Source organism: Porites lutea, chromosome 3 (assembly GCF_958299795.1).
Source record: "Porites lutea chromosome 3, jaPorLute2.1, whole genome shotgun sequence".
NCBI classification, from domain to species: Eukaryota; Metazoa; Cnidaria; class Anthozoa; order Scleractinia; family Poritidae; genus Porites; species Porites lutea.
This window is the reverse complement of record NC_133203.1, coordinates 22,956,448-22,969,268: the sequence shown is the minus strand read 5'-3', so window position 1 is coordinate 22,969,268 and position 12,821 is coordinate 22,956,448. Positions and strand designations below refer to the sequence as shown.

The following is a 12,821-nucleotide window of genomic DNA, read 5'->3' as shown; positions in this document are numbered from 1 at the left end:
CCACTTAATAAAGGTTTCATTTAAAGAAAATAAGGGAAATAAATTCTGGGACTTTAGCTACTGTCCGCTTAATAGAGGGTGTCCACTTAATATAGGTTTCACTGTACTTACTGTATTCTTTCTGCTCCTGATTCGCTGCTCTTTCAGGACTTGTTTCTCCTTGTTGCCTTGTTTGATTTTTTTCTGCCTCTTCTTGGTCTTAAAGTGGGTCCTAATAGCAGCTATCATTCAGGAAACAGATATAAAAATTATTAACTGCTATCACCATAAGTAAAAAAATCACTTCTTAAAAGGACCAAGAAGTGTGGTGGATCTGCGGGGGGGGGGGGGGGGGGGGGGTCGGGGGTTCGAACCCCCTAAATTAAAACAGCCAACATCGGAAACTTGTAAAAATATAAAATAAATACAGTCTTAAATGCAATGTATTCATAACCAAGTTAAGCCTCTACTGCTCAATAAAGCTAAAACGTTTTCTCCATAAAAAACAAATACATTTTTGTTTCACTGACATTTTCCTTAACATTAACTGTTTGCTGCGAATTGCTTGCACTATACCAGTCACTTCAGCTGACAACAAAGGAGAAAAAGGTACAGCTTTGAAGCTTGTCAAAGGATACCACCATGACAACAGAAAGACTGTTAGGCTTGGCTATGATGAACATTCATTACGAAAAGCCTATTGACTACGATGCTGTGGTTCAGTTTTTTGCGGAAAGATACCGAAGAATGCTTCTTGTTGATCCCATGTTCGACGAAACACAAAATTGAAAACAGTGAAATTAATGCAGTATATTTTTATCATAGTTTTACAAATACAAATTTGCATCGTTGTTTCACTGCTTTCAGTGATATTTTAATGCAAAAAGAATGGCATTTTCACTTTAAAAAATGAGATATTAAAACAAGCTGACTTCGCCTCAGAATGGCAGAAATCACGTTTCTGAGGACTTGAAATTTCCAAATTTTCGGGGGAGGATGCCTGCAGACCCCCCCCCTACAAGGTGGCCGCCTTGCCTTTTCATTGAACCCCTTATGCTAAAATCCTGGATCTACCCCAGAAGACTCAAGGTTTAAGTTGGACAAAGATTCCTGTAATTTTCCACCATATTAATACATATGATCTACTGTAATTATTATATTCTACAGAGCCAAATCTGAGAAATTACAGTGCAGGAATACACTTACCCCTTATGAGTGATACTGGTGCAGAAATGTCTGTGCTTCGCACTCCATCTATAATAGCTGCATGTACAACCTGGTTATCTCTGTGATTAAAGCTAAATTCGATGGCAAAAATTGTGTGAGAACTGAGTGGCTAAGCAAAGTATTTTTCTGGAAAGAGGATTTCTTTTTGTGCGCAAGATCCCAAATTAAGGTAATCCCATATTATTTTGATACTGAAGGGGTGCATATGAGAAAGACTTGTGACTCCTAATAAACTAAGAGTTTGTATACAATACATGGTAGCTTTTCTTTTAAAAATAGCGATAGAAGTTTGCTTTTTGGTAAAAACCATTGCATTTTTTTAAATACAGTTTATGAGCTCCAACAACAAAAAATCTCAAAACAAACACTGCATAACTTAACCATCTCAGTTAGTGACCTGGCAACCTGATATAAAAAAAAAACAACAACAGAACTAAAAATGATAAGAACCTAAACTTACTCTTGTGAAAGATCCCATTTAACATCTTCCCCATCCTCATTGGTCAGTAAACAATAGACGTCCCTCACATGAGCCTTATAAAGGATGAATTAACAACCAAGAAAGCAAGAAAGAAAGTAGAAAGAAAGAAAGAAAAGAAAAGAAAGTAGAACTATTAATCCTTCGTACCAGTAACTTTGAACGTTTTACACTTGGCCCTCATCTCAAGCCCTTGCTGACTCGAACCTCACACTAACTTGAATCAAATTGATTTCCCCTGGATTTCCTTCCTATATTACTGTAATTCTACTCTCAATAACTTGAAATTCAGCAGTCAGCCAGCAAGATGTTTTTTAAACAACTTTGATATCTAGTTACTTTTCCGCATGGCCCAGCCACTTGGTACGATTAGCTTTTCCTATTTCTTAGTGGCTGTGCTGTCTTTTTTTCACAATTATTTCCTTTTAATGTCTTTACACTTTTCTATCAAGAGCACGATAAAGATTGTTGTTGCTGTTGTTGTTAACCCAAGGTAAATTATTTTTGTTTTCCTTCAGATCATACCTATATAATCTTATACATTTCTGTATAATTTTTTCAACACAAGAAGAGAAATTTTGTATCTCCAAGCAACCATGTCATGTTCTATTTATTACATAAACACCAATGAAATGCCAAACCATTTTCCTTAAATGGTTTCTGGGTCTGAAAGGTGCGGTTTATTATGAAGCCATAGCAATGGTGATATTTTCACAGATGAAGATAACATGTTATTTTCTCGTGTGAAGATATCAAGTTTAAGAGCAAAAGCTCACTTGGTATTTCATGGGTGTTTATAATAATAAAGTTGATTATTATTATTATAACAAAAACATTGAACAAAATTGAAAATATTATGAATGCTGGGTTCTTTTTAAAACTTGCAAAAAAATTAATTCCCAGTGGGAAAAAACAATGTTTTCTAATCACAAAAAACCGCCAATCCGCAAAAATAAACTCCTGCCAAAAATTTTCGTCCCAAGGGGAGGGAGTCAAATTTTCTATGAATGATACCAGTGGCGCGACAATAAATCCATGGATGATCAGACTTAAATCCAACACGATTTTTATTTTTATTTTTGTGCTTGGTCGATGGAACAGTCCATATGCTAGGTCAAACATGTTGGCAGACAGCCATTAAGCCCAGGAAGCTTTACATGAATAGGTAATATTGTTCACTTACTGATAATTCCTTTGTAGGGCGCTGAACTTGTTTAGATCTTTTCCCAGAGGTTTGATGTTTTAACTCTTCCAGTCGTTGCTCCAGTTGTTTATTGAACTCCCCTTAAGTGGCGAAGAACTGTTTTATCTGCTCCATACATGTGAGAGCGGCTGGGGAGTTTATACTACTGGCACTAGCAGTTGCTTCTTGACGGTTTACTGGGGTTAAATCCAATGGCATCAAGATCTGATCAGACTTGTCGGAGTCGACGTGGCTAGTCTGGTCAGTATCAATGGCCGGGCAACTGGCCGGGCCAGTTGCAGAGTACAAGACTGTTCGACCGTTCCAGCGCCCTCCACAGGCGAGTTGTTTTCTGGGCGTCTTGAAGCATTGACTGAACTACTGCTGGTGGACTGCTCCAGGCTTCCATTTCCAACAGGCGACGAAGCAGGACCTTGCCTTTTTTTCGGCCTAGACTGGGTAGTGTAAAGGACATGCTTTGAATTGGAGGGCTTTTGCCTTGCCATAGCAGCCACAAAGGAGAAATCAGAAGGTTACAATGAGAAAAAAAATATATGGAAGAAATATGGCGAGTACTACCAAGCTTGATGAAACCCTTCATTCAAAGTAATCGCGCCTAAAATTCAAACGTCTTTCATGCTCAAGAATCTACTAAATTTTTAACCACTACGAAACATATACGACGTTCCATTGGTCCTCCACAGCATAGGCGGGAAATGGATCCAAAGGGCAAAAATCACGAGGTCGGCCACCAAAATCTTCAGACAATGAACGGTGACGTATCCGAGACGAACGCGCCATGTGATCCAATTACACATTTGCCGAGGTTAGCCGTCCCAGAAACTACCATGTTTGCCTGTTTCCTTTTTTAACTAACAGCAGTCAGTGAACTGTAGCTTTAAGACGTGATAATACTTCTACGTGTGTTGTCTACCTAGACTTCTTCAGGTATTTCCCATTCAAACACAAAACGTGTGCAATTTTAATAAAGCCTTCGCTGGTGACTAGCGAAGGTGTGAAATGTTTCATGACGCGTGAGAAGATTTTTGGGCCAAAATAAGTTTAAACCAGAGCTTAAGCTTAAATATCTCATATCGGTAAGCTTTCCGTTAAACTCCATACATTTATTCTGCAAACTTGTTTTTACTCTATTCAAATTCAACTATTTGAAGGAAAAAAGTATGAAATTGCCGCATGCATAATAAGCTACTTTTAAACTTTCTCACACCTAGCGTTGCGCCAGAATATTCGCAGCTACGTAAATCCGGTCAAACGTTTCATGTTTTCGAACATTTTTGTTTATGCAGCTTTGTCATCAGCTAGCTGTTTGACGTAAACACAAGATCTACACAGCTACAGTTCGGAGAGTGCTGCTCTTAACAGTTGTTTATTACAAGCTTAAATGTCTTAAATGTCGTCCAATAAAAGGAAATTCTGTGAACATTGTCAAGACTATGTGTCATCTAGGACATAAAGGCAGCATTTGGATCTTTACTTGAACAAAGAAAGCAGTCAGATTTCGAATTCTGTAACACCGGTTGACACGGAGAATTTTGATGAAAACAGAGTACCCGAACCAGGTATTTAATTTTTTTTTCATTTTTCCTGCGGTTAGAGTTAGGGCCTCAGGTTTGCCACTAAGATTTCAAGTTTCCGGGTAAATGCAAAATGTAGGCGGGGAATCAAACAGCCAGGGGTTTCTTTTGGTTCTATTTTTCTTCTATTTTCCTTTGAAAGTAGTGGGGGTCACGTTCATATTAGCCAGTGGAGAAACCCCGGCCTCCACCTCTAAATGACAGCCCTGGTAACTGTTTACCTGACCCGATTTCAGACCAAAAAATGCAATTTTTCACAACCGTTATCAGACTAGACCTCTAAAATCAAAACCCGTTTTCAGACCTGGGCTTTAGGCAGAAATAATGCTATCATCACTTACATTAGAGCACAAACAAAAAAATTGTTTAAACCCATTCCTAATTTGCATATTTCTCTTTCTTTCTTACTCATTCGGAATTGAAACGGTAAGTATGTTCATACACTCTGTAGTTCCCCGAAAACCATGCCCAATTCCACACCAAAATGGGCAAAGTGTATACCCGTTTTAAGACTAAAACAGTGCAAAAACCCTGTACCTGATGGGGCGGCACATACCTATAAGGTTTATATAAGGGAGTAACACCCCCCCCCCCCCTTGTGGAAGGTCACCCCACCTATCATGACTGTAAATGTGGTCAAATTTAAAATGAGAGATTATATTGATGCGTGGGTTACCTCCCCTAACTGGGGTCCCCCACCTCCATGTAAACAGGCCCTTCTAACTGCCCCTGCTCTGTATGTTGTCAGAGTTAGGGTTAGACTGTGATCCTAAATTTAGTTGCTTTGATGGCATGCCCACTCTGAAAATTAGCCAACTTGTAATCTCTGATTACCTATCACTTGCTGTAAGTACACACTGTATCCCCTTCTCACACAATTATGTTGTATTAATGAACAGCTTGTGATGGTGTCTCGATCAACAATGTTGAGGAAGAAGATTATCATCTAATTCATGATCTGGATGACAGTGACTCAGAGAATGACTTTATTTATCATGAAAGGATGCCACAAGACATACTTAGAGAAGTATGGGACGTTGTTGGTGAGGATGTTGAAACAGACTTCCCCCAAGACCAAGGTCAACTTCCCTCAGTGGATGTTAACAGAAGATCAATAGCAAGTAGAAATTTGAAGGATATTGTTCATTGGCTCCTGATTTTCCTATGTCTTTGGTCGTCATTTTGCACATTATCTGATAATGCACTGGAAATCCTGCTTTCTTTTTTGAGGGCAGTATTTGATTCTCTTACCACTCTATTTCCAGTTGTTGGAAGTTTTGCCATGCTGTTCCCTAGGTCGTTGCATTTGCTGCGGAAGCAACTTGGATTAGACAAGGACAGGTTTACAAAATATGTTGTGTGCCCAAAATGCCATAGTCTGTATGTTTTTGAAGACTGCTATGAAGTTCTTCGTGGGAAGAGAATTACAAAAAAATGCAGCTTTGTCCAGTGTCCAAACCACCGCCAACACTTCCGCCATACAGTGTGATGAGCCACTTTTGAAAGAGGTTTCATTTAAGTCCGGTGAAACTAAGCTGTACCCACAAAAAGTGTACTGTTACAACAGCATCATTGCCAATCTCCGCGATTTCCTGCAAAGGCCTGGTTTTGTCGAGAAATGTGAATTATGGAGGAGTAGGGACATGCCTAATGGATTTCTTGCCGACATTTTTGATGGAAGAATATGGAAGGAGTGGCAGTATGTTGATGGACAACCATATTTAGCATCACCCAGGAACTATGCTTTTATGCTTAATGCGGACTGGTTTCAGCCCTTCAAACATTCTCTGTATAGTGTAGGAGCACTTTATATGGTCTTGATGAACCTTCCCAGAAGTGAAAGGTTTAAACCTGAGAATGTTTTTCTTGTTGGTGTTATCCCAGGACCCCATGAACCTAAGCTTAATATAAATTCATACTTGCAACCCCTAGTTGCTAAACTTAATGTCCTGTGGAAGGGTGGCATTAGTGTTGAAAGTCACAGTTGCATTGAAAATGAAAAATTTCATGCTTCTCTACTTTGTGTTGGCTGTGATGTTCCAGCAGCAAGAAATGTTTGTGGATTTACTGGCCATGGCTCCAATAAAGGCTGTTCAAAGTGTAAAAAATTTTTCCCAGGGTCAGTTGGTACTAAACTTGATTTTTCTGGATTTGAGCCATGTCATCCAAGGAGCAACATTGAACATCGACAGGAAGCACAGGAGATTTTAAACCAAACATCTGCTGGTGATTGTTTAAACCTGGAGCAGCATTATGGAACAAGGTATACAGAATTGATCTTGTTACCTTATTTTGACTGTATTCGCTTCCATGTTATTGATCCCATGCAAAACCTATTTACTGGGACAGCAAAGCATGTTATGAAGAATGTTTGGTTAGATGTGGAAAAGCCATTTCTTGACAAGAAGGACTTAGAGAAAGTCCAAGATAAGATGGACAAGCTGAAAGTTCCAGCCAGTGTGCGGAGGATGCCCAAAAAATTGAGAACAGTTATGGAGGCTTTACAGCAGACCAGTGGAAGTCGTTTACTGTTCTATTCTCCATATACGCCTTGTGGGATATATTACCAAGGAATGACTTAGAACTCTGGAGAGATTTTGTGATGGCTTGTTCTTACCTTTGTTGTCCAGTTATCACAGAAATGAAGGCACTTTTAGCTCACTCGTATCTTTTAACGTTTTTTAGAATTTTGAACAGCTCTATGGGAAGCACAGAGTTACACCGAATATGCATCTGCATTCTCATCTTGTAGATTGTGTCTTGGATTATGGACCTGTTTATTCATTTTGGCTGTTCAGCTTTGAACGCTATAATGGTATTCTCAGTGAGTTTGGAACAAATCAACGTGCGGTTGAAATTCAGTTAATGCGAAAGTTCACTTCAAGTCAATATGTGAATGATTTACAACGGCCAGTTGCATTCCAAAGTGTATTCAAACCTTTGCTTACCAGACTTGTCTCAAAACAATCTGGAAGTCTTCATGAGCAGTCATTATCAGAGCACAACCATTTGTCTCGAGACGTTATCCAGTGTAGTCTTCTGTCTATAGGTCCTTTACGAACAAGTGGAGAGATTGCCAACAGTGTCCTCATGTACACATGCTGAGGGCCCTGCTCATGAGATACCATTGACCCAGATGTTCTTCCATATGTAAAGAAGTGCTATAAAACAATTTTTGATAAGCTAGATGAAACTTCTGTTACGTGTCACTTTCAAAGATATGCTTGTTGCAAATTCAATTGGGATCTCTTTGGCTCAAAAACTGTCGAGAGGAGATCGGTCAGCATTTGTTTTGGCAAGGTGGTGTAAACTTGGTGGAGCAATTGACACCTCTGGATCTGATTTGGGGCCAGGAGTCATTGATTACTTTATAAAACAGAATGTGTCTGTCAATGGTCACTATGAGACCTGTATTTTAGCTGCAGTGCGTTGGTTTCAAGAACATCCCTCAAGACACTCCCTGGGAGCTCCAGTCGAGGTCTGGTGTAAAGACCTCTTTGAACGTGAAGGGGATGCCACCTTTATACCAGTACAGAGAATCCATGGAAAGTTTATTCCAGCAATAGATCTTATCAATGGTGAGCATGTTCTTGTAGTGTGCCCTCTTGCCTGCAAACTGCAATGTTGACTTTGATGATCGTCAAATTTCCTCCTCCATTGTACCATGCGGGCAGAGTTTACATTTTCATTGTGTGAGCTGTCGTCCGAAAAGTAGCCTCTGCCGACAACTGTTCAAATCCGTCCAGAAATCTGGGCGAATAACAAAATTATTTAAAAAATGGTTTTTTTCCTGTTCTTAACCAGTTTAATTAGAGCACTGCATGAGTCTTGCGTAGCCAATCAGAGTTGTTGCAACTTTTTTATTCCTGCCAAACTAATGCCATTTGACAACAGACCATGATGTTAATTTTGCTTGCGAATCGTGTGATGAATTTCGCGCATGCATGATAGAGGATTAAACAGTTGTTGGCAGAGGCTACTTTTTGCATGCCAGCTCACACAGCGAAAATGTAGCATTAATGATGTGGTTTATGTTTAATGCTCTAGGTTAGGGTTAGGGTCAAGCTCCCATTTTGTGTCAACTCAAAGAACTGCCCTGGTATTTATTTCTAGCATTTATGGCAAGTCTAGGGTTTTAATTTACCTTTTGTGATCATTTGCTTCAGTCTAATATTATATGCACGTTTTAGTCTTCATTATTTGTTTAAAATATCGAGTACCTTTTGCATCAATCATTTTACACCTAATAGAAAGAATGCAAATCCTTTATTGAGGCGCACATGTTTTTTTCCCGTCGAGACAACGTTTATTACAAAAGACTTGAACAAATCGTGACTTTGAAAATAACTTCATTGAATGTCAGGGGACTTAGGGATGACGCTAAAAGAAGAGAAGTATTTAATTGGCTTCGCGCCAAAAGGCCATCAATATGCATGCTCCAAGAAGTACACTGTATAGAAAAAACAAATCACTTGTGGAAAGCAGAATGGGGCTATCAAGCTTACTTCACCTCTTTTGAAAGCAACAAAGCAGGGGTATGTATTCTTTTTAACAATAATTTTAACCTTCAGCTCCAAAGACTTTACACCGACCCTGCAGGGAGATTTATTATCTGTGACTTAAAAGCTAACGAAAAGCTTTTGACCCTCGCTAACATCTATGCTCCCAACGAGGATAAACCTTCATTCTTTCAAAACTTTTACGATCATCTTTTAAATTTTAATTGTGAAGACATAATAATTGGCGGTGACTTCAACCTTGTTCTTAACATCGAAAATGACAAAAAAGGTGGCATTGCCAAAACTCACCAAAATAGCTTGAAGACCGTTCAAGAAATTTCAGAGAACCTAGATCTTCTCGATGTCTGGAGAATTCACAATCCAGATGACAAAAGGTACACTTGGAGACAACGACAACCTAAGGTTTACTGTAGACTTGATTTCTTTTTAATAAGCCAAAGCGTTATTGGGGACGTCACTAACACCGATATAGTGCCAGGATATAAAACAGACCATTCCATGATTACTTTAGATCTGTCTCTTCATGCAAATAGCAGAGGACCCGGCCTTTGGAAATTAAATACCTCTCTTTTAACCGAAACTGCTTATGTTAATCTTATTAAGACAATGATTAAGGAAGTTCAAGACGAATATGAAAATGATGACATGGTAAACTCTGCTCTATTGTGGGACATGATTAAGCTTAAAATACGGGAAAAATCGCTCAAATACGCAATGAATAAAACTAAGAAAACAAAGGGCCGTGAGGCAGAACTAGAGCATGCAATTTCCAAACTAGAATCGAAAATGGAGAACGGAGACTCTAGCGTAACAGAAAATTCTGAACTTGCAGAACAACTGAATGATCTAAAGAGTGAGTTAGAAAGAATTATTGAGACTCGTACGAAAGGTTCCATATTGAGAGCTAAAATTAAATGGCATAATGAAGGAGAAAAAAATACGAAATATTTCCTCAACCTAGAAAAGAGACACTATAAGCAAGGCATTATAAGCCAACTTAAAGTGGACGAAAATAACTTTATTACTTCGGATCAGGAAATATTAGCAGAAGGGGAATCTTTTTTTATGAATCTATATACATCCAACAGAAATATACACAATTTAATTGACACATATGATTTTTTTAAACACGAAAACGACACCGTCCTGAATGACGAACAACGGAACAACTGTGAAGGCCTGCTAACTGAAAGGGAATGCCTTGCAGCCCTGAAAACCATGGAACAGGGAAAAACCCCTGGATCTGATGGGCTACCTTCAGAATTTTATAGAGTATTTTGGACAAACATATCAAACTTATTGATTAATGCTCTTAATTATGCGCACGAAACGAGTCAGCTTTCCATCACACAAAGAAGAGGAGTAATCAAACTCATTCCCAAGAAAGACGCTGAGCCGTATTTCATTAAAAACTGGAGACCGCTTACTCTTCTCAACTGCGACTACAAAATTGCAGCAAAGGCTGTGGCTAACAGGCTGAAAAAGGTTCTTCCCGATCTCATCAGCTGTGATCAAACTGGCTTTATGAAAGGCAGGTTTATTGGCGAGAACATACGATTAATAGACTATGTTATTCGTTTTACCAAAGAAAAAAATATCCCAGGGCTATTATTATTTCTTGATTTCGAAAAGGCGTTTGACACGATTGAATGGCCTTTTATCATAAATTCTCTTCAATACTTCGGTTTCGGCCCAAGTGTTGTAAACTGGGTCAAATGCCTTTACAGCAACATAGAGAGCTGCTTCTTAAACAACGGCTGGACAAGCAATTTCTTTAAAATTGAAAGAGGGGTCAGGCAGGGGTGCCCGTTGTCTCCATATCTATTTGTTCTTTCAGTCGAAGTCTTAGCCAAGGCTTTTAAAAGAAACAGCAATATCAGAGGAATACACGTTAACCAAGAGGAAATTAAAATAAGTCAATACGCAGACGATACAACCTTAATATTGAATGGTTCACAAACGTCGCTCTCAGCTGCTCTCAACACACTTGACGATTTTGGAGAAGCCTCGGGTCTCAAACTCAACAGTAAAAAAACAGAAGCAATTTGGATCGGAACATATAGTGGAAAAACAGAAATTCTTCTTCCAGAAAGAAATTTCAGATGGCAAACAAACAAAGTAAAATCTTTAGGCGTTTGGTTTACGACAGACCCTGAAAACACTGTACTTCTAAATTATAAGGAAAAACTGGAAAAAATTAACAATATTCTAAGCAACTGGAAATACCGTAGATTAACCTTAAGTGGGAAGATCACTGTTCTGAAAAGCTTAGTAGCTTCTCAAATTGTGTACGTCTTGGCACCCTTGTGCACAAACAAAAAAATAATTAGCGAGATTAACAAGCTCTTTTACTTGTTCCTTTGGAACGGAAAGGGCGATAAAATAAAGCGAGATATTATGATTAACAATTACCCAGCAGGTGGCCTCAAAATGATTGACATACTATCTTTCAATAAAGCGCTAAAAACCACTTGGATAAAAAAGTACCTGGATACAGATAATCAGGGTAAATGGAAACTTTTTCTAGATCTTGAACTGAAAAAGTTTGAGTGTACCCTACCTTTCACAAGCAACCTTAATAAGATAGACATAGCTAATATCTTCAAAACGCAAGACAGTTTCTTAAAGGAAATTCTCCTAATCTGGTCAGAAATCAATTTTGAAGAGAGGATAACATCAGAGAGCCAGCTTTCAGAACAAGGCATATGGTACAACCCACTTGTAAGGATTAACGACAGCCCTATTTTCTTTAAAGAATGGTATCGTAAAGGCATCACAAAAGTTAAGCACTTAAGGAACAGAGAAGGAAAATTCCTCACTCCACCAGAACTTTTAAACAAATACGACATCAAGGTCCAACCCTTGGCATACTGTGGAATAATTTCTGCTCTTAAAAAGCTATGCAACACATTCAACCAAGGTGACCACACAAACGAAGGTAATAGTTACGAAAGCTTTTCGACAAAACTAATGAAAGCCCAAAAAGCAAGCAAGTTGGTGTATGACAAATTAATTACAAAGAAAAGTGCCCCCCCTACTACAAGCCAGCAAAAATGGAATCAAGACTGCAACTTAGGTCAAAACGAAATAACGTGGGGTGCGACCTACCAGCTAGCTCATAAAATCACAAAAAGCATAAAACTCAGGGAATTTCAATTTAAATTGCTGCACAGAAGAATACCAACAAACGCTTTCTTAACTAAGATAAGAGTAAAAGAAAACTCCAACTGCTCCTTTTGTAAAAAAGAACCAGAAAAACTCGTACACCTTTTCTGGTCCTGCCCCAAAACGGCGCTCTTCTGGGAGAGCATCATAACGCGATTAAAACTTTGCCAAATTATTCCCGATAGTTACTCTGCAGACATGACTGTTTCACTAGGCCTGAGATCAGACTCTTCTAAACTTCAACGCCAGATCAACTTTTGTTTTCTTATTGCCAGGCACTATATCTGGCTCTGCAAAACAAAAGAAGCTATACCTCTATTGCAAGGATTTCTCAAACACCTAAAGACAATTTACAACATACAAGCACAAGCAGAAGCAAACAATGTTCTGCCCAAACAATGGTCATTCCTACACGACATCACGTAGAAACTATCGTTTCTACCATGGCGCTATTCCCAACGCCCCCTGATATTCTCTATGTCTTTCATCCGTAGCTTATCCTGCCTCAATAACGCCAACTATCCTTAAATAAGTTTCTTCCGATGCAACTGTGTACTTGAAGCATACGAAATGTAATAATGTTTGAAAACAGTAGTATTGTTAGCAATGTAAGCAATAAGTATTGTCAGTATTGTAAGTATGGTATGAATGTTGTAAATAATGTAAGCAGTGTA

General features: G+C 38.7%; 1 pseudogene; it reads left to right on the top strand.

Moving 5' to 3' along the window:
- Window positions 1-5,082: 5,082 nt before the first annotated feature.
- On the top strand, window positions 5,083-8,090 carry LOC140931975 (uncharacterized; annotated as a pseudogene).
- The last annotated feature ends 4,731 nt before the right edge of the window (window positions 8,091-12,821 follow it).